We start from the raw sequence: 18,675 nt of genomic DNA, 5'->3' as shown, positions 1-18,675 counted from the left end.
GGATCAAGTGGAAGCTTGAGCCAAGGAGTGTGATGGACAAAAGCCATGGTGTGAAGGAGCACTCAGTAGGTTAATACACATTAATAAGCATTTATTTATTATATAGTTACTAAACATCTAGTATGTGCCAGACTTTAAAAAAAATTGTATTTATTTTATTCTGAACTTAAGAAATAAAACATGCATTTCCATAACATAGGAGAATAGAAAAAAGGATGAATTTACATGAAACTGCAAATGTATTATGTACAACTTGCTATTCCTTTTAAATATATAATAGTTACCATGTAACTTTTTTCCTTTTTTCCTTGCCTTCTCCCTCCCTCCTAGCCCTGCCCTAGAGATGGCTACCTGTATTGTTAATGTATTTTTGCTTAATGGGAAGATCTTTCCCTTCCATTAATAGGCCCATGTGACCGGCTTCAGTCACATGGAAGCCTAAGTCACATGAGTCTGTGGTGGAAGGAGCTTGCTGAACAGGTAGAGCAGTAAGGAATGGAGCAGAAAGGGTGGAGCAGAGCTGAGAGGAAGTTGGTCAGAGCAGTCAGATTTTGGAGTTAGAGCATTTAGAGCTGAGGGAGAGAGAGGAAGCAGGCAACAAGCTGTAAGTATTCATTTGTGGGAAGGTCTTAGCAGGGGAAGGCTTGGGGATGGTGGTGCTCCCTGCACTGTTAATTATGTATAGGTTTCTTTGTTGCTATGATGGATTTGGCTTTCTGGTATTGGAATTCAGCTTTCTGGTGTTTGAATAAATGTTTTAGTTCTGTCTTCCATGTGGAGAATCTGTTACATTTGGCAATTCAGAACTATACCAGTATATTCATAGCCACCATAGGCTCTGTGAATATCATGTTGATGCTATATTACCATCAGACACAAATGTGTGTGTGTGTGTGTGCGTGTGTGTATGTGTATAGATATATGTAAAACCATTCTATACATACATCTATCAGTACTTTCTCTGGTTGCAGATAGCATCTTCCTCCATATGGCCTTTGTAGTTAATTTGGGTATGTGCCAGACATTGTGCTAGTGCTAGGGATACAAAGAAAGGCGAAAGATAGCTCCTGTCCTCAGCTGAGCTGACAACCCAATGGGAGTGTAAGCCTGGATTTTCTGCTTCACTAGTAATGTTAAGTTCTGTGCGCTGGGTAGGTCCAAGGATAGGGAAAAACTCTCTGGTGACCCTCAGATGTTTTTGCCTAGTGGTGAGGCAGGAGGAAACTTGCCTCCAGTCTGGTATTGAAAGTTTAGAGGATTTTCTAGGTAGTTTGGAGGAGTTATAAAGATGGTGTGTCTCATTGAAACTTTCTCCCCACTGTAAAAAATTGAAGAGAAAAAGAGAAACAAAATTATTTTAACAAATAGAATCAGAGTCAAAGAAAACAAGTGCCCTTTTACTTTTTTGTGGATACCTAGACTTGAGTCAAATTCTTAAGTTTACAGGGGAAACCCTGATTTGGAGCATGAGTTGAAAAGAGATGTTTATAGTGAGTGTTCCTAAGATTGACGCTAATCCATATAAATCTAAAGCTTCCATCCTGGGTCTTGGGTGATCTTCAGTATTCCTTTCTTGAATCTCTGCTGATGTCCTACTCTGAAGCTTTGTTGCATTACAGAAGTGACCTAGGAATCTCAAAGTCTCTACAAGGGGAATATAAGTTGTGGAAGGTCCCAGTATAATGATGCAAACAGAATGCCTACCATTTTATCAGATGCTTTCCTTACTACAACCCTGTGATGTCAGTACTGCAAGTGTTGTTATTTATGTTATTATTTTAAAGTTGAATAAATCTACAAAGGCAAGGGTTTTTTTTAGCTGCTTTGTGTGTCATGGATCTCTTAGTCTGCTGAAGCTTATCAACCCCTTCTCAGAATAATGTCATGTTACCTTCATTAATAATTGAAGAAATAGGGGTGGCTAGGTGGTGCAGTGAGTAAAGTGCTGGCCCCGGAGTCAGGAGGACCCGAGTTTGGTTCTGGCCTCAGACACTTAAGACCCACACAAAAAAAAAAAAACTAGCCGTGTAACCTTGGGCAAGTTACTTAACCCCAATTGCCCTCCAAAAAGGCAAAAAAAAAATTGAAGAAATATTAAATTTTAGTTATGTTAGTGAAAATAAAGATGTAACTTTTTTCTCCTATATACATTTATTGACCTCCTTATCCATATACCTTTATACCTCTAGACCTAGGGTTTCTGGAAAGAACTCCTGTACTGTGGAATGGATGACCTGTCATCATCAATGGAGGGAATACCTACACTAATGAAATTAAAATCTTTTGAAATATATTTTGTTTACAAAAGTGGGGAAGTACATAGTATATCTTTGAAAAAATTCTATAAAAACAGTTAAAATATTTAGGCTTTTAAAAAAAAGAGTTATAATTATTTGGAATATCCTATCATCTGAAACATCTTACCCACCCCTAATATCTGTATACCTGAGGAATTACTATACCTTTTCTACATTGAACCACTTCTCCCTTGTCTTCTAAGATCTCTTAACCCAACCTGTAATTGTTAGCTCCCTCTCTCGTTTTCAACATTTGTAGATAGATTGTAAAATGAATTGATGTCTGATATTTTCATATTGTTCCCAGAAAAGCCATAGTGTCTTATGATTCACTAGCATAAAATTCTTCCTCAATTAAGATTTAGTTGAATTCCCATAATGTGGCAACTATTTTCATCTCTCTGTTCTCTACCTTTAGCTTGTTTAAAAAAAAATCAGGACAAAAACTCAGCAGATTGATCTTGAGTATCATCATTGCTGGAAAAGAAAAGGGCCCATCATTAGATCTTCTGGTTTTATTCTCTTAAGTGCTGGCCAGAGTATTCCCTGGGGCTCATTACCCAGGGCTTAACCCAGTCTCATTTCAAAAAGATTCAAGCTTTAGGGTTTTCACCACTTCCTTTGGGAACTTGCTTCGCAGTTTAATAGAACTCAGGAACTTTTTCCTCCTCTATAGATACATTTAATCCTCATCCTTTCCTCCCACGCCATCCTTTAAGAATAGACACACATGACTAATATTTTGACTTGGTTCCTATTTTTAAAATTCTAATATTTCAGGGCACTACATTTAGAAAATTATCTTCTATTATTCTCTCAAGGCATAACTTTTTCCCCTTTGTGTAAAACTGTGTAGATTTTTCTTTTCATTTGCTTTTTAAATTTAACCCCATAACAATAAAGTCCTATAGAATGCCATATGTATCTGACACTTTCTCAAATGTGCTTTGAGTATTTGTGTGAAAGATATTTTTTCTAAAATAATATTGAAGGCTTTGAGATAGCATCAATATCTCCAGCTCTTCTTTGGCTCATTGGCCTTCTAAAATGAACCCAACGCTTTGCATCTTTTAAGATTTAGCTCAAGTCCTACATCCTTAGTGAAGTCTTCTCTAGCCTCCCTAGTCTACCTGAGACACTCCTTTCTCTGGACTCTTGCTGTGTTATCAATAATTCTGAAAATTGACTCTGTCATGTGTCTATTGTTGAGCACAATTCCACCTTTCCCTTCCCCTAATTGATCTGTGGGTGGGAGTCTGTATCAGCAATGCCATATTCACAATGCCTATGGAGATTACAGATATGCTGATATAATTATCCATCACAAAATACATCATGCTTGCCATATGGGGGAATAAACTAGAAAATTTATTAAGATACCAAAAGACTGAGTCCCAAAACCAGAAAGTGAAAGCCATCAGAGTAGTTATGACATTGGCACAGGTAGATAAAGTAGAAAGCACCCACATTTTCAAGCCTTTAAAACAGAACAGGCTACCTCAGGCAAAGGTCCTCCTCTCCCCACTCACAGCAACCACCCAGCGTCCGGGAAGCGCGCTCCCAGCAGCTCCGGCCCCTGGCAGTCCTCAGCAGGAGTCCTTAACAGAAATTCTGGCTGACTCAAAAAGGGCTTCGCGCTGCCGCTGCCTCTGCTGCTGCTGCTGCTGCTGTCGCCACCACCACCGCCAGCCACCACAGGAACTCTAGTTTTTCCGCTTCCTCTTGCTCCGCCCCTTCCTGCTACGTCAGCAAGTCCAATGGGGCATGGAAGATCTTTAAATCCCATAACCCTTACAGAGTCTCAGCCTAGGGTAAAATCCCTGCTCCATTCTTTCCTGTCCTCTGCTTTTCCCCCCACCTCACCCTGCTACCGGGTGTTCCCCATCTCCACCCATTCTGGGTTCCCTGCCCCTCAGCCTAGGGAAAAACTTCTCTGGCATGGGAAAATTTAAATATACACTGACCAATCACTGATTGTAGTTTCAGTTTATGTAGCCTGACTATTGTAATCTCTTTAAAAGCCAGCACATTGTCCATGCCAATTCTCTGTCTGATCTGGGTATGTGACCCTGCCAGTCCTGCGGTAATATAATCCACTTCCAAATTTATTCTCGGGGATCTTCTGTCTTGCTCCTTTATGCTCTACACTATTACTATTCTTTCAATAGTTGAAGTGGGAATATTGTATCGCCAGATGGGTCACCAGAAGCTTAGAGACAGGAACTGTATCTCATCTTTGCTCTGTATCCTCTTCAGGATCTGTTATACAATTCTGTCCACATGATTTCTGTTGTTGTGGTTGTGGTTCAGTCCTTTCTGTCATGTCCAACTCTTCGTGACACTATTTGGGGTTTTCTAGGCACAGATACTGCAGCGGTTTGTGGTTTGGCATTTCCTTCTCCAGCTCACTTTACAGATGAGGAAACTGAGTTACTTGCCCAGGTTCACACAGTTAGTAATTATCTGATGATTAAAATGAGTCTTTCTGACTCCAGGTCTGGAATTCTATGCACTGTACCACCTACCTGTCCCTTTTGTCTGAAGACCTGAGTGCATAAAGGAGAGTGATGTGAAACAAGGTTGAAAAGGCAGGGTGGTGCCAGATTGTGGAGGGCCTTGAATGTTAGGTGGAGGAGATTGAAATTGACTTGGTAGACAATAAGGAGGTGATAGATATTATTGAACTGAAGAGGGATTTGACCATGTCTGTGCATGAGAGAGATTATTCTATTACTCCTACTATACTGAGGGCTGTCCCTCATATATAGCATTGAGGTTTAGATTTGGAGGTAGAGTAGTCATTTCTAACCTCTTCTCACCCCATCCTTCTTCAAGGAGACTTTAATTCTTTACAGGAGGGGAAGTAGATGGCTAGGGCCAGAAGTTTAGCCTCTATTTCCCTCAGAGAGAGGGAGTACTTGGCTAGGATTGTATCTGTCTGCTCCCTTAAATCTGGTTAGTCTATAGGATGTGATTTTCAGGTTTAAGTTAAGCCCCTGATCATTGTTCATTAATTGTGGAAAAGGAAGATCCAAGCTATCATGATTCAGATTCCAAGCATGGGGGAGAGCCAGGGCAAAAGCACAGAGGCAAGAGATAGGGCATCGAGTTTGCAGACTAGCAAGCAGGCTCTGATGACCTTGTTTCCATGTCAAGGTCACACAGATAAGAAGTGGCAGAAATACAGAAGCTGAGTAGTTGGTGGTGTTGACTTCTGAATAGGTTAGGTTAAAGGAGACAAGCCAATAGTGAAACACAGTTTATTCCCCAAAGCTAGCAGAACTTGCGCAAGGAGTCAAGAGTTAATTCCTGACTGGTGAACAAAGGAATCTTAAGACTTTTATACATTTCAGAATCATCCCAAGTGACGATGACATGCCACAAACTTTATGACTTCCATTTGTTACCATCTATATGTGAAAAAGAGTTCCTTGCTTGTAAATGCAAATTGACAACGATCAGAGCAGGGCCTATTTACATTTTACGGTCTCAGGATGTCTGTTTTGCTTTCATGTGGAGTAAGTCCCAAGATAAGGGAAATCTCACCTCTGGTCTTTGAAGTTGCTAACACAGGGAAAGGCATTTTTAAATCAATCAGAGCAGTTTGTTTGATTAATTCAGACTTTGGCCAAAATATGATATTTAAATGATTATCAGTGGATAGAGCATTGAACCTGATGTCAGGAAGATCTGCATTCAAATTTGACCTCAGACACTGATCATATTGATGAGGTGCAGGCCCTGGGAACCCCTTTGAGCTCTCCTTGAACTTTTGAGGTACAGGCTCTGGGAACCCCCCTTGAACTCTGATTAAATCATCCCATTTGATAAGGCATTTGCATGAGGCCATAAGCCTACACTGTGGCTGGGCCCTTAGCCCTCCATTGTCCATCTACTTCCCACCCTTGAGCCTATCAAAATATTAATCCACCCTTGAACTGGCCTAACCCATCATTGTCTGTAGTCTCCAGGTAGCCTCCAGCAACTTCCCACCCTTAATCACTCATTGATCTCATCTCATTTCTCCTTGAAGACCCTCCCAAACTTCTCCTCTAGACCACCTCTAGTTTCCTCCCACAACCTTCTATATATAAGACCCCATCTCACACCATGTGGTGTGAGAGCGCCATAGAATTTTCTAGCACAGATTTACTTTGTGTCCAATACAGGCGAACTTTTAATAAACTTTACTTTTCTTTGGCTAAAAGAAGGCTTGAGTTGAATTCATTCTGCAGCACCTGCGTATTGGTATTTTGGGGTCTCCAGAGCAACCCTGAGCCTTAACCTCTTCAATATGACCCTGGGCAAGTAATTTAACCTCTGCCTCTCAGTTTTCTTATCTGCAAAATGGAGATAATAGCATCTCCCTCCCAGGATCCTTGTGAGGATCAAATGAGATATTTGTAAAATGTTTTGCAAAGCTTAAAATGCTATAGGAAAGCTAGTTATTATTGCTTATTATTTATTATGAACATGTTTGAACCCAGCTCTTCTGACCAACATTTATTCTAAAACACCCTTCTACCTCCCTTTGTCTGATTATCTGGCGTTCTTTTGTTGATTGTGATCTTCTATGTCCCTCTGGCACTGTGGGTAATTAGCATTTCACAATCCATTTATGTCACATAAACTACTCCATTACAGTTTACAGAATCTTTGTGTGTAAATTATATGCTAAGCACTGTGCTGAGTGCTGAGGATACAAAAAGAGAGAAAAAACAGTCCTTTCCCTCAGGGAGTTTACAATCTAATGTTTAGTTGTTTAATCCATTCTCATTATTGCTGTTAGATCAAAAGATTTACTATTTGAAGGGACTTTGTAGTTCTAGTCTGACCCATTCATTTTACATGTAGTACCTGGGGCCTTATTCCCCTAGAAAAGCTGTTCTGTGGTGAATTCTCATTCAAAACCAAAACCTCACCAATCTGAAAAAATACATGCAGATTGCATGTGACAAGAGACTACTAATAACAACAGTGATAGTATTTGTATACTGTCTATTAGGTACCTATTATGCCTATTATGTATCAGGCACTGTGTTAAGCACTTTACAAATATTATCTCATTCGAATCTCACAACATCCTTGGGAGGTAGGTGCTATTATTTTCCTCATTTTGCAGTTGAAGAAACTGAGGCAAACAGAAGTTTAGTGACTTGTTCAAGGTCACATAACTAGAAAGTGTCTGAGTCAAGATTTGAACTCAGGTCTTCCTAACTCCAGGACCAGTTTTTCAACCGCTGAGCCATCTAGCTGTCCCAGTAAATTGTCAAGGTATAAATATTAGGAATGTGGACAAATGTCAGGGATTCAGGTGGACAAGGCACAAATGCCTGGGGAAAGTTATGCCTCTAATGCTGTAGAACTGCTGACTTGATTTGGTCACGCCATGGTACTGCTCACAGTTGGATATGTTATCACTGCTAGACATGTCTTCTCTATTCTGTGCATCACATCTCTACCTTCCACCTCATCATCTATGTTGGGTATCACTACTGGTCCCAGTGTCTCTCTACTTTTTCAGTATCTGCTGGACTTCACCTGGCTAGACTCTTCAGGGCTGGTGCTCTTTTTTATTTTTTTTTAAACTGTCATTGGCTGGGGTATAGTGACAAGGAACTTCTTTGTAATGAAAGGAACTACATCTTTTACAATGTATGGTTGAGGGATATGGTCTACTATATTTTAGGAAACAACCGATTTAAAATAGCAAAAGGGCCCAGTTTAAGGTTGCTTATTAAAAAAAAAATACAACCAGACAAATAAACAAAACCTCCCTGTCTTTGATGCTGATCTGAATAAGGCTCCATACATCTATCTAATAATTCCTTAGGACATTTATTTTGAATTCTGTTGAATCCTTGATTGGTATTCCTGTCTCCACCAAACCCATTCCATAGACTTCAGCAAAAAACCAAAAAATCAAAAAACACAATTCAAAGGATCTATGAACTGGTGCTATGAAATCCACTCCACACCCAAGATCTTTGATTGACAAACAAATAATGCTGGGTAAGAACAAAAGACTACGTGGTACAGTGGTTAGAATGCCAGGCCAGAAGTCAAGAAGACTTGTCTTCCTGAGTTCAAATCTCTCCCTAGACACTTACTGTGTCACCCTAGACAAGTCACTTAACCCTGTTTGCCTCAGTTTCCTCATCTATAAAATGACCTGAGGAAGGAAATGGCAAATCACTCCAATATCTCTGCCAAGAATTTCCAAATGGGATCATGAAGAGTTGAACAGGACAGAAAAAACAACTGGACAAGGGAAAAAGTCAAGGCCATTGTTCTCCACTCAGAAACTGATGACCTAAAGAAGAAACCAAGACCCAAATAGGTAAAGTGACTTGTTTAAGGTCATATAAATAGTAGCATAGCTGAGGTTCAAACCCAGCTCCAGATTTAAAACTCTTTCTAATGTAGTAGTAGTCCCTTAATCTTTTCCAAGATTTTGACCTCAGGTGTAGTTCCCCAAGCTCTTGAACACCATTTATATCTTCTTAGTTTCACTTTTCCCCCCACATCCTATAGCCCAAGCACTAGACACTTCAATCCCATTCCCTCCATCATCTTCTGACTTTGTGCACGCTTCCTTGTCTCCAAGATGTGTTTAGGGCCAAGTGCTCTGATTCATTGCTTTCATTCTTCTCAGCTGTTTTCTGGATCATTGTAACATTCCCCCATTAATGCTGATGTCAACATATGTAAGATAACTTTTGACCAGAGCTAAAAGCTCCAGTTTAAATCAGTGAAGAGGGGGTTATTAATCACAGATTTCATGATGAAACAAAAAGACTATACAGCAACATGAGGCCAATGAGCAAAATACAATTTTAACGATCATGTTGAGAAATGAGTTAATAGCTAAGAGAAATGCAGATGAAAACTTTGGAATACTATTAAGAGCTTTCATCTAAGAAGCCGGATTAGTGAGAAGAGATGCAATGGACAGAATGACCCTTACTCATTTTAGAATTGTGCATCTTGGCCTTAATTGTTAGAGTATCTTTGTTAGCGATCATGTTGTCAGAAGAACTACCTAAGGAATAGAAGTTGTAACAGTTTATGCAAAAGAATAAATTTCAAGTAGGATTGAAAAAAATGATCAAATGCAATAGTAAGTAAGCATAAGTCTATGGGAGAAAGAAGCTATCATGTATATTTGCGTGTTTGTTCTTGAGAAAGACAAGAAGACAGACAGATATACTGATGTAGAATGAACGATTCCTTTGCTGACATATGAGTAGAGTTACTTTGAGTGGCTACTTTGTTCATGGTCTCTTCATAGCACATGCAATCCTTTTAATTAATGGTCATGGCCAAGGCTGAACATCATGCATGCTTATAACATTTTTCCTGGGTTTCAGCAGGGATTCCGCTGTCATAGAATCAGAGAAAGTCATCAAGTTTCATCCATACCTGACTTGAAATCTCCTTTACAATGTCCCTGTTAAATGGTCATTCAAATTCCATTTGAAGATTTCCAAGGATAGAGGTGATGCATTACCTTCTGAGATAGCCATTCTACCATTGGGTTGCTCAAATTGTGAGGAAGTTGCCCAAATATCAGAAAAAAAATTTACCCCTTTGTAATTTTGACTTACTTCTCCTAGCCTTTTCTAGGGTGAAACAAAACTATCTGTTGTCAACTTGACAAGCCTTCAGATATATAAAGGCAACTGTCATATTCTCCCAAGTATTTTTTTTTCTTCAGGCTAAATTATTACAGTTCTTTTAACTAATCTATATATGGCTTTGATTTAAGTGACTCTCCTCTGTATGTATTACAGTTTGTTATTATTCTTCATAAAATGTTGTCCTTAGAACCAAACACAATATCCCAGATGCAATCTGACTGAGGAAGAGTATAAGAGGTACTGTAACCTCTCCTGTTTTCAACATCCTGTTTCTGTTAATGTATTTTAAGATTGAGTGTATTTTTTTGGCTGCCACAATACACTTGACTCATCTTGAGAATGCAATTCACTAACCCCCCAGGTCTTTTCCATATGAGCTGCTGTCTAGTCATATCTCCCTCATACTTGTAGAGTTGATTTTTTGAAACCTAGCATAAGTCTTTACAATTGAATTTTATTTTATAATTACACTTCATTTTATCAGATTAAGCTCACCATCCTATTCTATAAAAGATCTTTGAATCTGGATTCTTTCTTCTAATATTTTGGCTATCCCTTTTAAATTTGTGTCATTGGCAGACTTGATAAACATGTTAATTATACCTTTATCCAAATTATTGAAAGGAATAGGGTCACAGACAGATTACTGTAGTGCTATATTAGAGACCTCCCTCCAAGATATTGATTGATTAATCAATGCTTTTTGTTTACATACCCAATTAGTTCCAAATTCTCCTAATTATACTATTATCTAGCTGCTGCCGCCGCCACCACCACCACCTCCACCACCACCTCTACCACCGCTATCACTACTACTACTGCTGCTATTGCTACTATTACTACTACTACTACTACACTAATTATCTACCTAGCATGTATATAGTGCTTTAAGATTTGCAAGGCATATTACAGACATTTTTCTGTTTTGTACACTAGGATATGATGAAAGCTTTCTCATCAAGATATTGTGAATAGCTTTGTTTTGCTTTGATGAAATCCAGGTAAAAAACAACTAGAGCATTTCTCTGATTTTTACATTTATAACCTTGTCAAAAGAATTAGATTAGGTTAGTTTTGGCATAATCCCTTTCTGATTGAAACCATGATTTTTCTTCCAAAGTGCTCACTTTGATAATGCAATATAGAATTTCAGCAGGAATTGAAATGGACTCATTGGTTTATAGGACTAAAGACTGCTGTCTTTCCCTTTTTGAAAAGCAAAGGCTATGTTTTCCATCTTTAGTCCTGTATTACCTCTCTTTCAAGATTTTACAAATATTTTATTGCTAACAGGTCATTGCTACCCTCTGCCAGTTCTTTCAGTACCCTGGGATGCTGTTTCTCTAAGTCCATGGTCTTGAACTCATAAAAAACTTCTGGATGTTCTTTCACCACATCTTCATTCATCCTCAGTTCTTGTTCAGAGACTTTAGAGAAGTATAAGAAAAAATCTGGGGCATTATGACACCTACATTTTGAGCCCAGCTCTGTCACCAATCATCAATGAGATGTGATTGCTATTGTCTAAAGTGTAGTCATGGATATATTTAATGATGGGATCAAAGTTTCAGAATGGTTCAGGAAACAGTTAAACACTCCATTTTAAATGAGCTAAAAAAGATCATGAAGAAGTTAGGTGATAGAGGCAGCTAGTTGGCACAAACGGGAGTGTGCTTGACCTGGAGTCAGATGGGAAAGTAGAGCCCCTTGCTCAATGGTGGACACAAATCCAATTGTCAGAACATGATCAAGTGAGCTCATAAAAGAAATCCAGTTGTCACATGCAACACCACAAAGAATACATAAATGATCAAGTGTGGACTTCGGTTGCAGAAGCAATGAAAATAATTTGAATGTGATGAAAACACTCTCTTCAACCTTGAAACTGTAACTTTTAAAAGTCAACCAATGCTAATGCTTGAGGCTGGTGATTACACTTGGTTGCTTCTTTGTATTGTGGGGCATCAGGTTATGAGCTTTTAAGTTCTGAGGACAAGAATTGGGTCAGTTTTTCTTCTTTGCATCTCCAGTTACCATAGCATGATTTGCATATGTGAGGTGAATCATGAATAGTTTTTGAATTCACTTGCCCCTCCTTGAGAAAAATGCTTACAGGACCAGTGAACCAGGAGCAGACAGTGAAAAGCAGAGTGAGATAAGAAGATGTTGTAGACTTTCTTCTCATGACCAAATAGCTTTTCTGTTAATAGGTAGGTGGGGGTAGAGGGGATCATTTTACTATATTTGAAATGCTGTCAATTCTCAGAATTCAGGGGGCTGTCATTCATCTCTTATAGCACCATCTCTTTGTTTTAAAATTTGTTATAGTATAACCTCTGAGAGTTCTACAGAATACAGACTTCCCCTTTCTCCACTTTAACACAGCGTTTATAGTTGGTGAAGTAATAGAAAGCCTTCCAATAGAATATAAGTAGTTTTTCATTGAAAGAATTATTCATACTTTTAAAGATGGTTTAAATAAATGTGATTCCTAATAATGATATTGTTCAAACTAAGGCCATAAGACATTTTTCTTGAATGAGTAAGGGTCACATAGCCCATCACATCTTGTCCCATGTACTTTTATTTCTTAGATGATAACATTTAATTGCTTCCTGAATCATTCCAAAGCTTTCATTTGCATTCTTCATATTTATAAAGTTAAAAATGTGCCACATCGATCTCTCTCATGCTGGTGCACATCTTTTCTTCATATATTTGAGATGTCTTTGTGTTCTTAGAAGTGAGCCCAGCATTCTTGACACTGAAAAAAAAGTCACCATTGAAAAGGGTTTAAACTTATTTTAGCCTGTAATACTATCCTGAGGATCGGGTCATATTGTTACTATTTTACTGGTGATATAACAGGTTCAAGCAGATTGTCAATGGGGAAGAGTAAGATCAGGCTTTAGAGAGCTCTAAAAGTTCACAAAATTTTTAGGGAGCAGCAGCTAGCTGGTACTGGGATGGGATGGGAGAACACTGGACTTAAGAGTCTGAGAAGACCTAGTTTAAATCTTGCCTTAGATAACTTATAAGCTTTGCAATCTCTGTCAACTCATTTGGGCTTCAATTTCCTCATCTGTAAAATAAAAGGTGTTGAACTCTGGAGTTCCTTCTAGCACCAAATCTATGATGCTATGTTCTTGTGACCCTCAAAGGTTGATCTGATGAAACCTATACCTGGACAAAAATTCTCTCTACAAACATACCTGACAAATGTTCATCCAGTGTTTGCTTGAGTGTCTGTCATGAGGGGGAAACCCACCATTTCCCAAGGCAGCTCAATCCACTTTTGGTTAATTAACATCGTTAAGTTTTCCTTACATCTAACCTAAATTGCTTCTTAGCAACTCCCCACCTACATCATTGTTCCTGGTTCCTTCAAAGAGCCTTCTATAGAATGATCTATATCTATATAGAATGATATATAGAAGGGTCCTTAACCCTCCTGGTCTCCCTCTTACTGATGCTCTCCCCTGTGTGAATTACCATGTTATAATAAAGCTGAAGATGCCTCTCTTAATTCCACCTAAGATTGTGTTGGTTTTTTGGTTGCCATATCATCATTTGGTTGCCTTTTGGTTCAAATTAAGCTTTCAATCCACTAAAATCCCCAGCTTTTTCTTCCCCAAACAAACAAGTCTAATCTCTTTTTTGTCCCAATGAAGTAGATTTTTATCTACTATGACATTAATGGAATACTCTAGTGCTATTAAAAATGACCTTTGATTATTTCCTTAAGAGTCTTTTGCTCTGCTGCTTAGTACTAAGTTCTAGTTGAAATTGTTATGCACTTTTCTTATAGAAAAAAAATTATGCCCTAAATTGATCACACACTTACCTTTAAACAAAAAAAACCAAATAATTATGTATATTACACTATTTATTTATAACTATGTATATTAAATGTTATAACTCTATATTAAAATTAATTTTTATTCAATATATGCACAATATCTTTTAAATTTATTCCTACTATGTCCATTTTCACTTCTGGCTATATGTATATATACCTTTTCTTTTTTTTTTTTTTTGCTTTGGGTTGTTTCATTTAAGTTTTTCTATAAGTCTTAGTGATAGCCAATTGTGGGTTTTGTTTCCAGTATAACCACACCTACTCTTTACCTAACCCATCTCCTAATACTTTCCCACCCTGTTCCCTGCTACTACTATACAAGCTCCCAAACTCCTCCTTTGTGCTCCTTAAAGCAATAACCTAAACTTGACAGGCACCCACAGCAATAGCTATTCAGGCACAACTGGGAAAATTTGCCACTGGCCTCAACTCCACCTCTCCCCTTGTCTCCATAACCCACCATTCCAGAGCACCTTGTGGCTACAGCAGTGGCCTTCTAATTGCTCCTCATTCCTATATCCCTTCCCACCCCACCACCCCCCCCCCCCCCATGTCCAGTGACACCTTATTGATTATTGGATCATACATAAAACCCTCTGTTTGATATTTAAAGCACTTGACAGTCTATTAATTGTTCCTATTAACTAACACTTACTCTCCTTCATGTGTTCTATAGCATACCCAAAGGGATTTTCTTCTTGCCGTTCCTCACACTCATACAAAAACAAATAAAATATTAATAGGAATCAAGGTATGATAACACCATTAATCAGTAAGCTATAAAGAAAGAGGAAGAGAATTATACTGAAAACATTCTGCTGACTTGAAATCAGAGACAATTTACTTTGGCTTGTTTGTACATTGTGAATATCGTCACATAGGAACACAACTCTGGTTGAAAAGCTGTACTATTCCTTACATAACATTATTCTATTGTTGCATTGTCTCTTTCAACAACAACAACTATATATGTGTGTGTGTGTGTATACATGTAAAATTTGCTGGCTTGGCTAGCTATGTTTAAGAAAATTAACTGAGCAATTAATTATTAACAAAATTATTATTGACAAATCCATCTTATTTTCCCAGGACATATTAGAGATTTAAAAAATGAAGCCTATTCAATCACATGTTCTTATTAAAATGCTATTCACAATAACTATCTTATATATAATTATTATAATAATTAACAGTAATATTTAAGTAAAAGAACAAAGGGTTTTTTTATCATTAACAAGTAAGATAAAAATTTTAAACTATTTTTATTTCATCTTCATTTTATTCTTTTAAAATTCCTATTTCTCTACAGGTATGGTGATATACTTTTTAAATCGATCAACGAAAACTCAATCAATCAACATTTATCAAATACCTACTATGTGCCAGGCACTACTGTAGTAAGGGCGGAAATCTCTTGATGAACTCTTCCTCACATTTTAAAGTTGTTTCCTTTTTGTTTGTACATGATTTTTATGATTCTGTGATTCTCTTTAAAGATGTTGTTAGTAGGGGCACCTAGGTGGTGCAGTGAATAGAGCACTGGACCTGGAATCAGGAGGACCTGAGTTCAAATCCAGCCTCAGACACTTAACACACTTACTAGCTGTGTGACTTTGGGCAAGTCACTTACCCCCAATTGCCCTCCAAAAAAGCAAAAAAAAATGTTATCAGTAATCTGAAAATCTTCATTTTTGTTCTGTGTTTTTGTCTAATTTCATTCTCTCTCTCCCTCCCTCCGTCTTCCCTTATTCTCCTTTCCCTCTTTTCTCCTTTCTCCCTCCTTTTCTTTCTTTTCTCTATTCTAACTCCTATACCACTTCTAACTTCTCTTCTTGGAATTGTGTGTAGACATATATATGTACTCACACACACATACACATATTTGGAGGGATGCTGTGTAGCTAATTCTTTAATATCTGATAGTCCATCTTTTCAGAAGTAATATTTTGAATTTAGTATAAGGTATGCCTATTTCAGGATCCTCCACTTAAACTGTCCCAGCCTCTACATGTAAAAGTGCTTATATCTTGGTTATATTGGCTTTATATTTCCTGTCAAAAGAACACTATTTCCCCACACTACTCAGCTACTCTTCCCTATGAGTTTTTTGCACGTAACTTTCCCCATGTTTGGAAGATGTTCCTTCTTTCCAGCAAACAATCTCTTGGTTCTCTTTCAAACATACCTTCATAAAACTGTTTCAAACTAATGCCATCTGGTTAAGGGCCTTCTAACTCTCGCAGCAATCCCTTAGAACTCTTCTCTAAGGCTTCTTCCCACTAGAGATCCATGATCCTTTGTGGCTTCATTTAAAGCTTTAATTGGCTGTGTAGAAATAGGATATTTTGTCATATGTTATTTTGTAGTTCTTCTTTTTTTTTTTAATGTGCTTTTCCCCTCAGTAGAATGTAATCTCTTGGGGGCAGGGACCATTTGCATGTTTGTCTTACTATCTCCAGTGCCTACCTGTAATGGGAATGTAAATTTGTAAGATCTTCCCTGCCCCTAAGCTAAAGCACCTGGAGCCTGGGGTGGGAGGCTTGTTTTTCAGTAGATACTTCTTGATTGGCCAGTGAGTCAATAAGGTTGTTACATTCTCTGAGCCAGAAGGCTATGTAAGCCCTGATGTGTAGCTTTGTTTTGGGGCTCACTTTGAGAAGTGTTCTGTGATTTGACCTGGATTCTGGGAAGCCCTTGTTGAAAGCCCCCCCTCGGCTTTGAAAAACCCAGATGTTGATTTGGTATGGATGTAATGGTTGGACAGTTTGGAAAGCTGTCTACTTGATCTGTTTCTGTCTTGATAATTCTGCCTGTATACTTTGAAGTTCGGGGTGCTGACCTTTTTCCCCTGAACTAGGTGAATGATACATGTTTGACTGATTAAAGTAAGCTTGTTAACCCATTTTGAGTTGCTTTCCTTTATCAAAGCAGATCCAAGAACCTGTATTGGCAGCAAACCCCGAGGACGCTTGGGGTGCCTGCTGCTACACTACCCCAGTGTCAGGCACATAGGAAGAGCTTAATAAATGCTTGTTGAATTGAATTGCATGGGAAACAGAACACACACATACACATATAAAAAGCACATAATTCAATTCAATCATACAAACTAAATATACAATTATGACAGGAACTGAGAGAGAATGCTAACAAATGGAGTCTGTGTGTGCCAGGATGGGCTGTATGTAGGAGGTGGTACTTGACCTGAGTCCTGAAGAGAGGTAAGTATTACAAAATATGAATGGAAAATTCCAGGCATAGGGTACAGATTGTGCAAAACCACAAAGGTGGAAGCAAGTTTGTAGTAGGCAGGTGTATAAGGTAGTATAATGAGAATGGGAATTTGACAATCTTCTCTGCCCCTTTATAGACCCAGGTGGGAGTTTGAAGACCTCCCCTGCTTTGAAAGTAAACTCTGCCCCCTAATAGGCTGAATGTAGTCACATGGAGCCTGTGGTGGGACAAGTTTGCTGAAGGGAAGCAGAGCTCACAGGAAGTTGGTCAGGGCTAATCATACATTGGGGGAGAGAGGACACTCAGGCAAGAAATAGAGAGGTTTGTGAGTAAATATTGATCTTGTATTGGTTTGTGGGAAGGCTGAAGGATGCGGTGGCTCTCAGCATTATTATGGCTTCTGAATATCTTTGGGATTGCGATGGAATCGGTTTACTGGTTTTGGGATTCGGTTTTCTGGTGTCTCAATAAATGCTTCAGTTCTATCCTCTATCTGGAAAGTTTGGTATATTTTGCGATCGAAAGTCACGCGATACTTATAGTCATGGCCTTTATCATGATTGTAGGTGTTGTAAATATTACATTGACGATACAGGTAGTATGTCTTTAAGGCACTGCCCTTTCATATGGAGCAATTTGGTAATGAAAGGGGCAGAAAATTACTTTAGCATAAAGGAAAAATAATAAAAATCAATGGATAAAGGCTGTGAGTTATTGCCTTTTTAATAGGGCGAATAGTTTGGTACTTAAAGTGAGTTGGTTCAGTAAAAATGGATTAAGTACCCTCTGCCCTTGCAGCCCTTCCCTCTAATTGGAGGGTGGAGGTTTCCCCTCAAAGCCTCCATTGAAGGAGGGCATCAAGACCAGACACCTTTTTGTTTCCTACTAGGCTGCATGCTTCTGGAGATGTTCATTTTCAGCATCCTTTTATGTGCTGTCTTCCCCATTTGAATGTAAGATCTTTGAGGGCAGGGACTGTATTTGTATCACCAGTGTTTAGCACAGTGCCTGGGACATATTAAGTACTTAATAAATGTTTATTGACTCACTAAAAACTGAGTTAAGAAACACAATTTTCAGATTAGTTGCAAAGACAGAAAATGTCTTGTGGTTCAAATACAGAGGTTTAACTTATCTCTACTCAACGATTTAGGGTGATGCCTCTTTTGTATGTGACTAGTTTGGTTTAAAGGATCAGAGGGAATTCTTTTTTTTTTTGTTAATTAAAAGTTGAAAATATTAGAACACAAAGGGACACATCTGAGGCACAGATTTAAATTGAATCTTGTTGAAACTGAATTGATGATCGAATATTTTGGACACTGTATGTAGTCCCTCAGCTTATTTTCATGTAACTTTTAAAAATTAAGAGGGAAAAATGGGATGAAAAAATAAGAATTTTTGATTTTATAGGGGAGACTTGGTGACTGTTTAACCTTATAAATGAAGTGAGTCGTTAAATGTCAGGAAGCTCTGATTTAAACCACTGAAAGTACTCTGGATGGTTATTAATAAGTGAAGGTGGAATAAAACAGCTCTGGGGAAAATGGTCAGGTCTATTGGAAGTGTGTGAAGAAGGCAGTTAGCAGAAAGAAGTCTGCATTTACAAGATTCCTGATTGGTTGGAGAGAGACTGAACTTCATT

The 18,675-nt window shown here is 38.3% G+C and overlaps 1 protein-coding gene across 3 annotated transcripts in view; it reads left to right on the top strand.

The window, feature by feature from the left end:
* The first annotated feature begins 471 nt into the window (after nucleotides 1-471).
* The window catches only part of LOC138145372 (protein FAM9A-like), a 650,020-nt gene continuing 631,816 nt past the window's right edge, over nucleotides 472-18,675 (top strand). For 2 of the 3 annotated variants that reach the window (XM_069067019.1, XM_069067015.1), the window contains exon 1: nucleotides 472-604. The gene's annotated coding sequence lies outside the window, so the exon portion shown is untranslated. The remainder of the gene's footprint in view (nucleotides 605-18,675) is intronic. The other variant, XM_069067017.1, reaches the window with a different exon arrangement.

This window comes from Petaurus breviceps, unplaced genomic scaffold, assembly GCF_028583685.1.
Source record: "Petaurus breviceps papuanus isolate PSGF00001 unplaced genomic scaffold, PetGlider_PUasm1.0 90734, whole genome shotgun sequence".
Taxonomy (NCBI): domain Eukaryota; kingdom Metazoa; phylum Chordata; class Mammalia; order Diprotodontia; family Petauridae; genus Petaurus; species Petaurus breviceps.
Note: the sequence above shows the minus strand (reverse complement) of the source record. Positions and strands in the feature narration are given on the sequence as shown.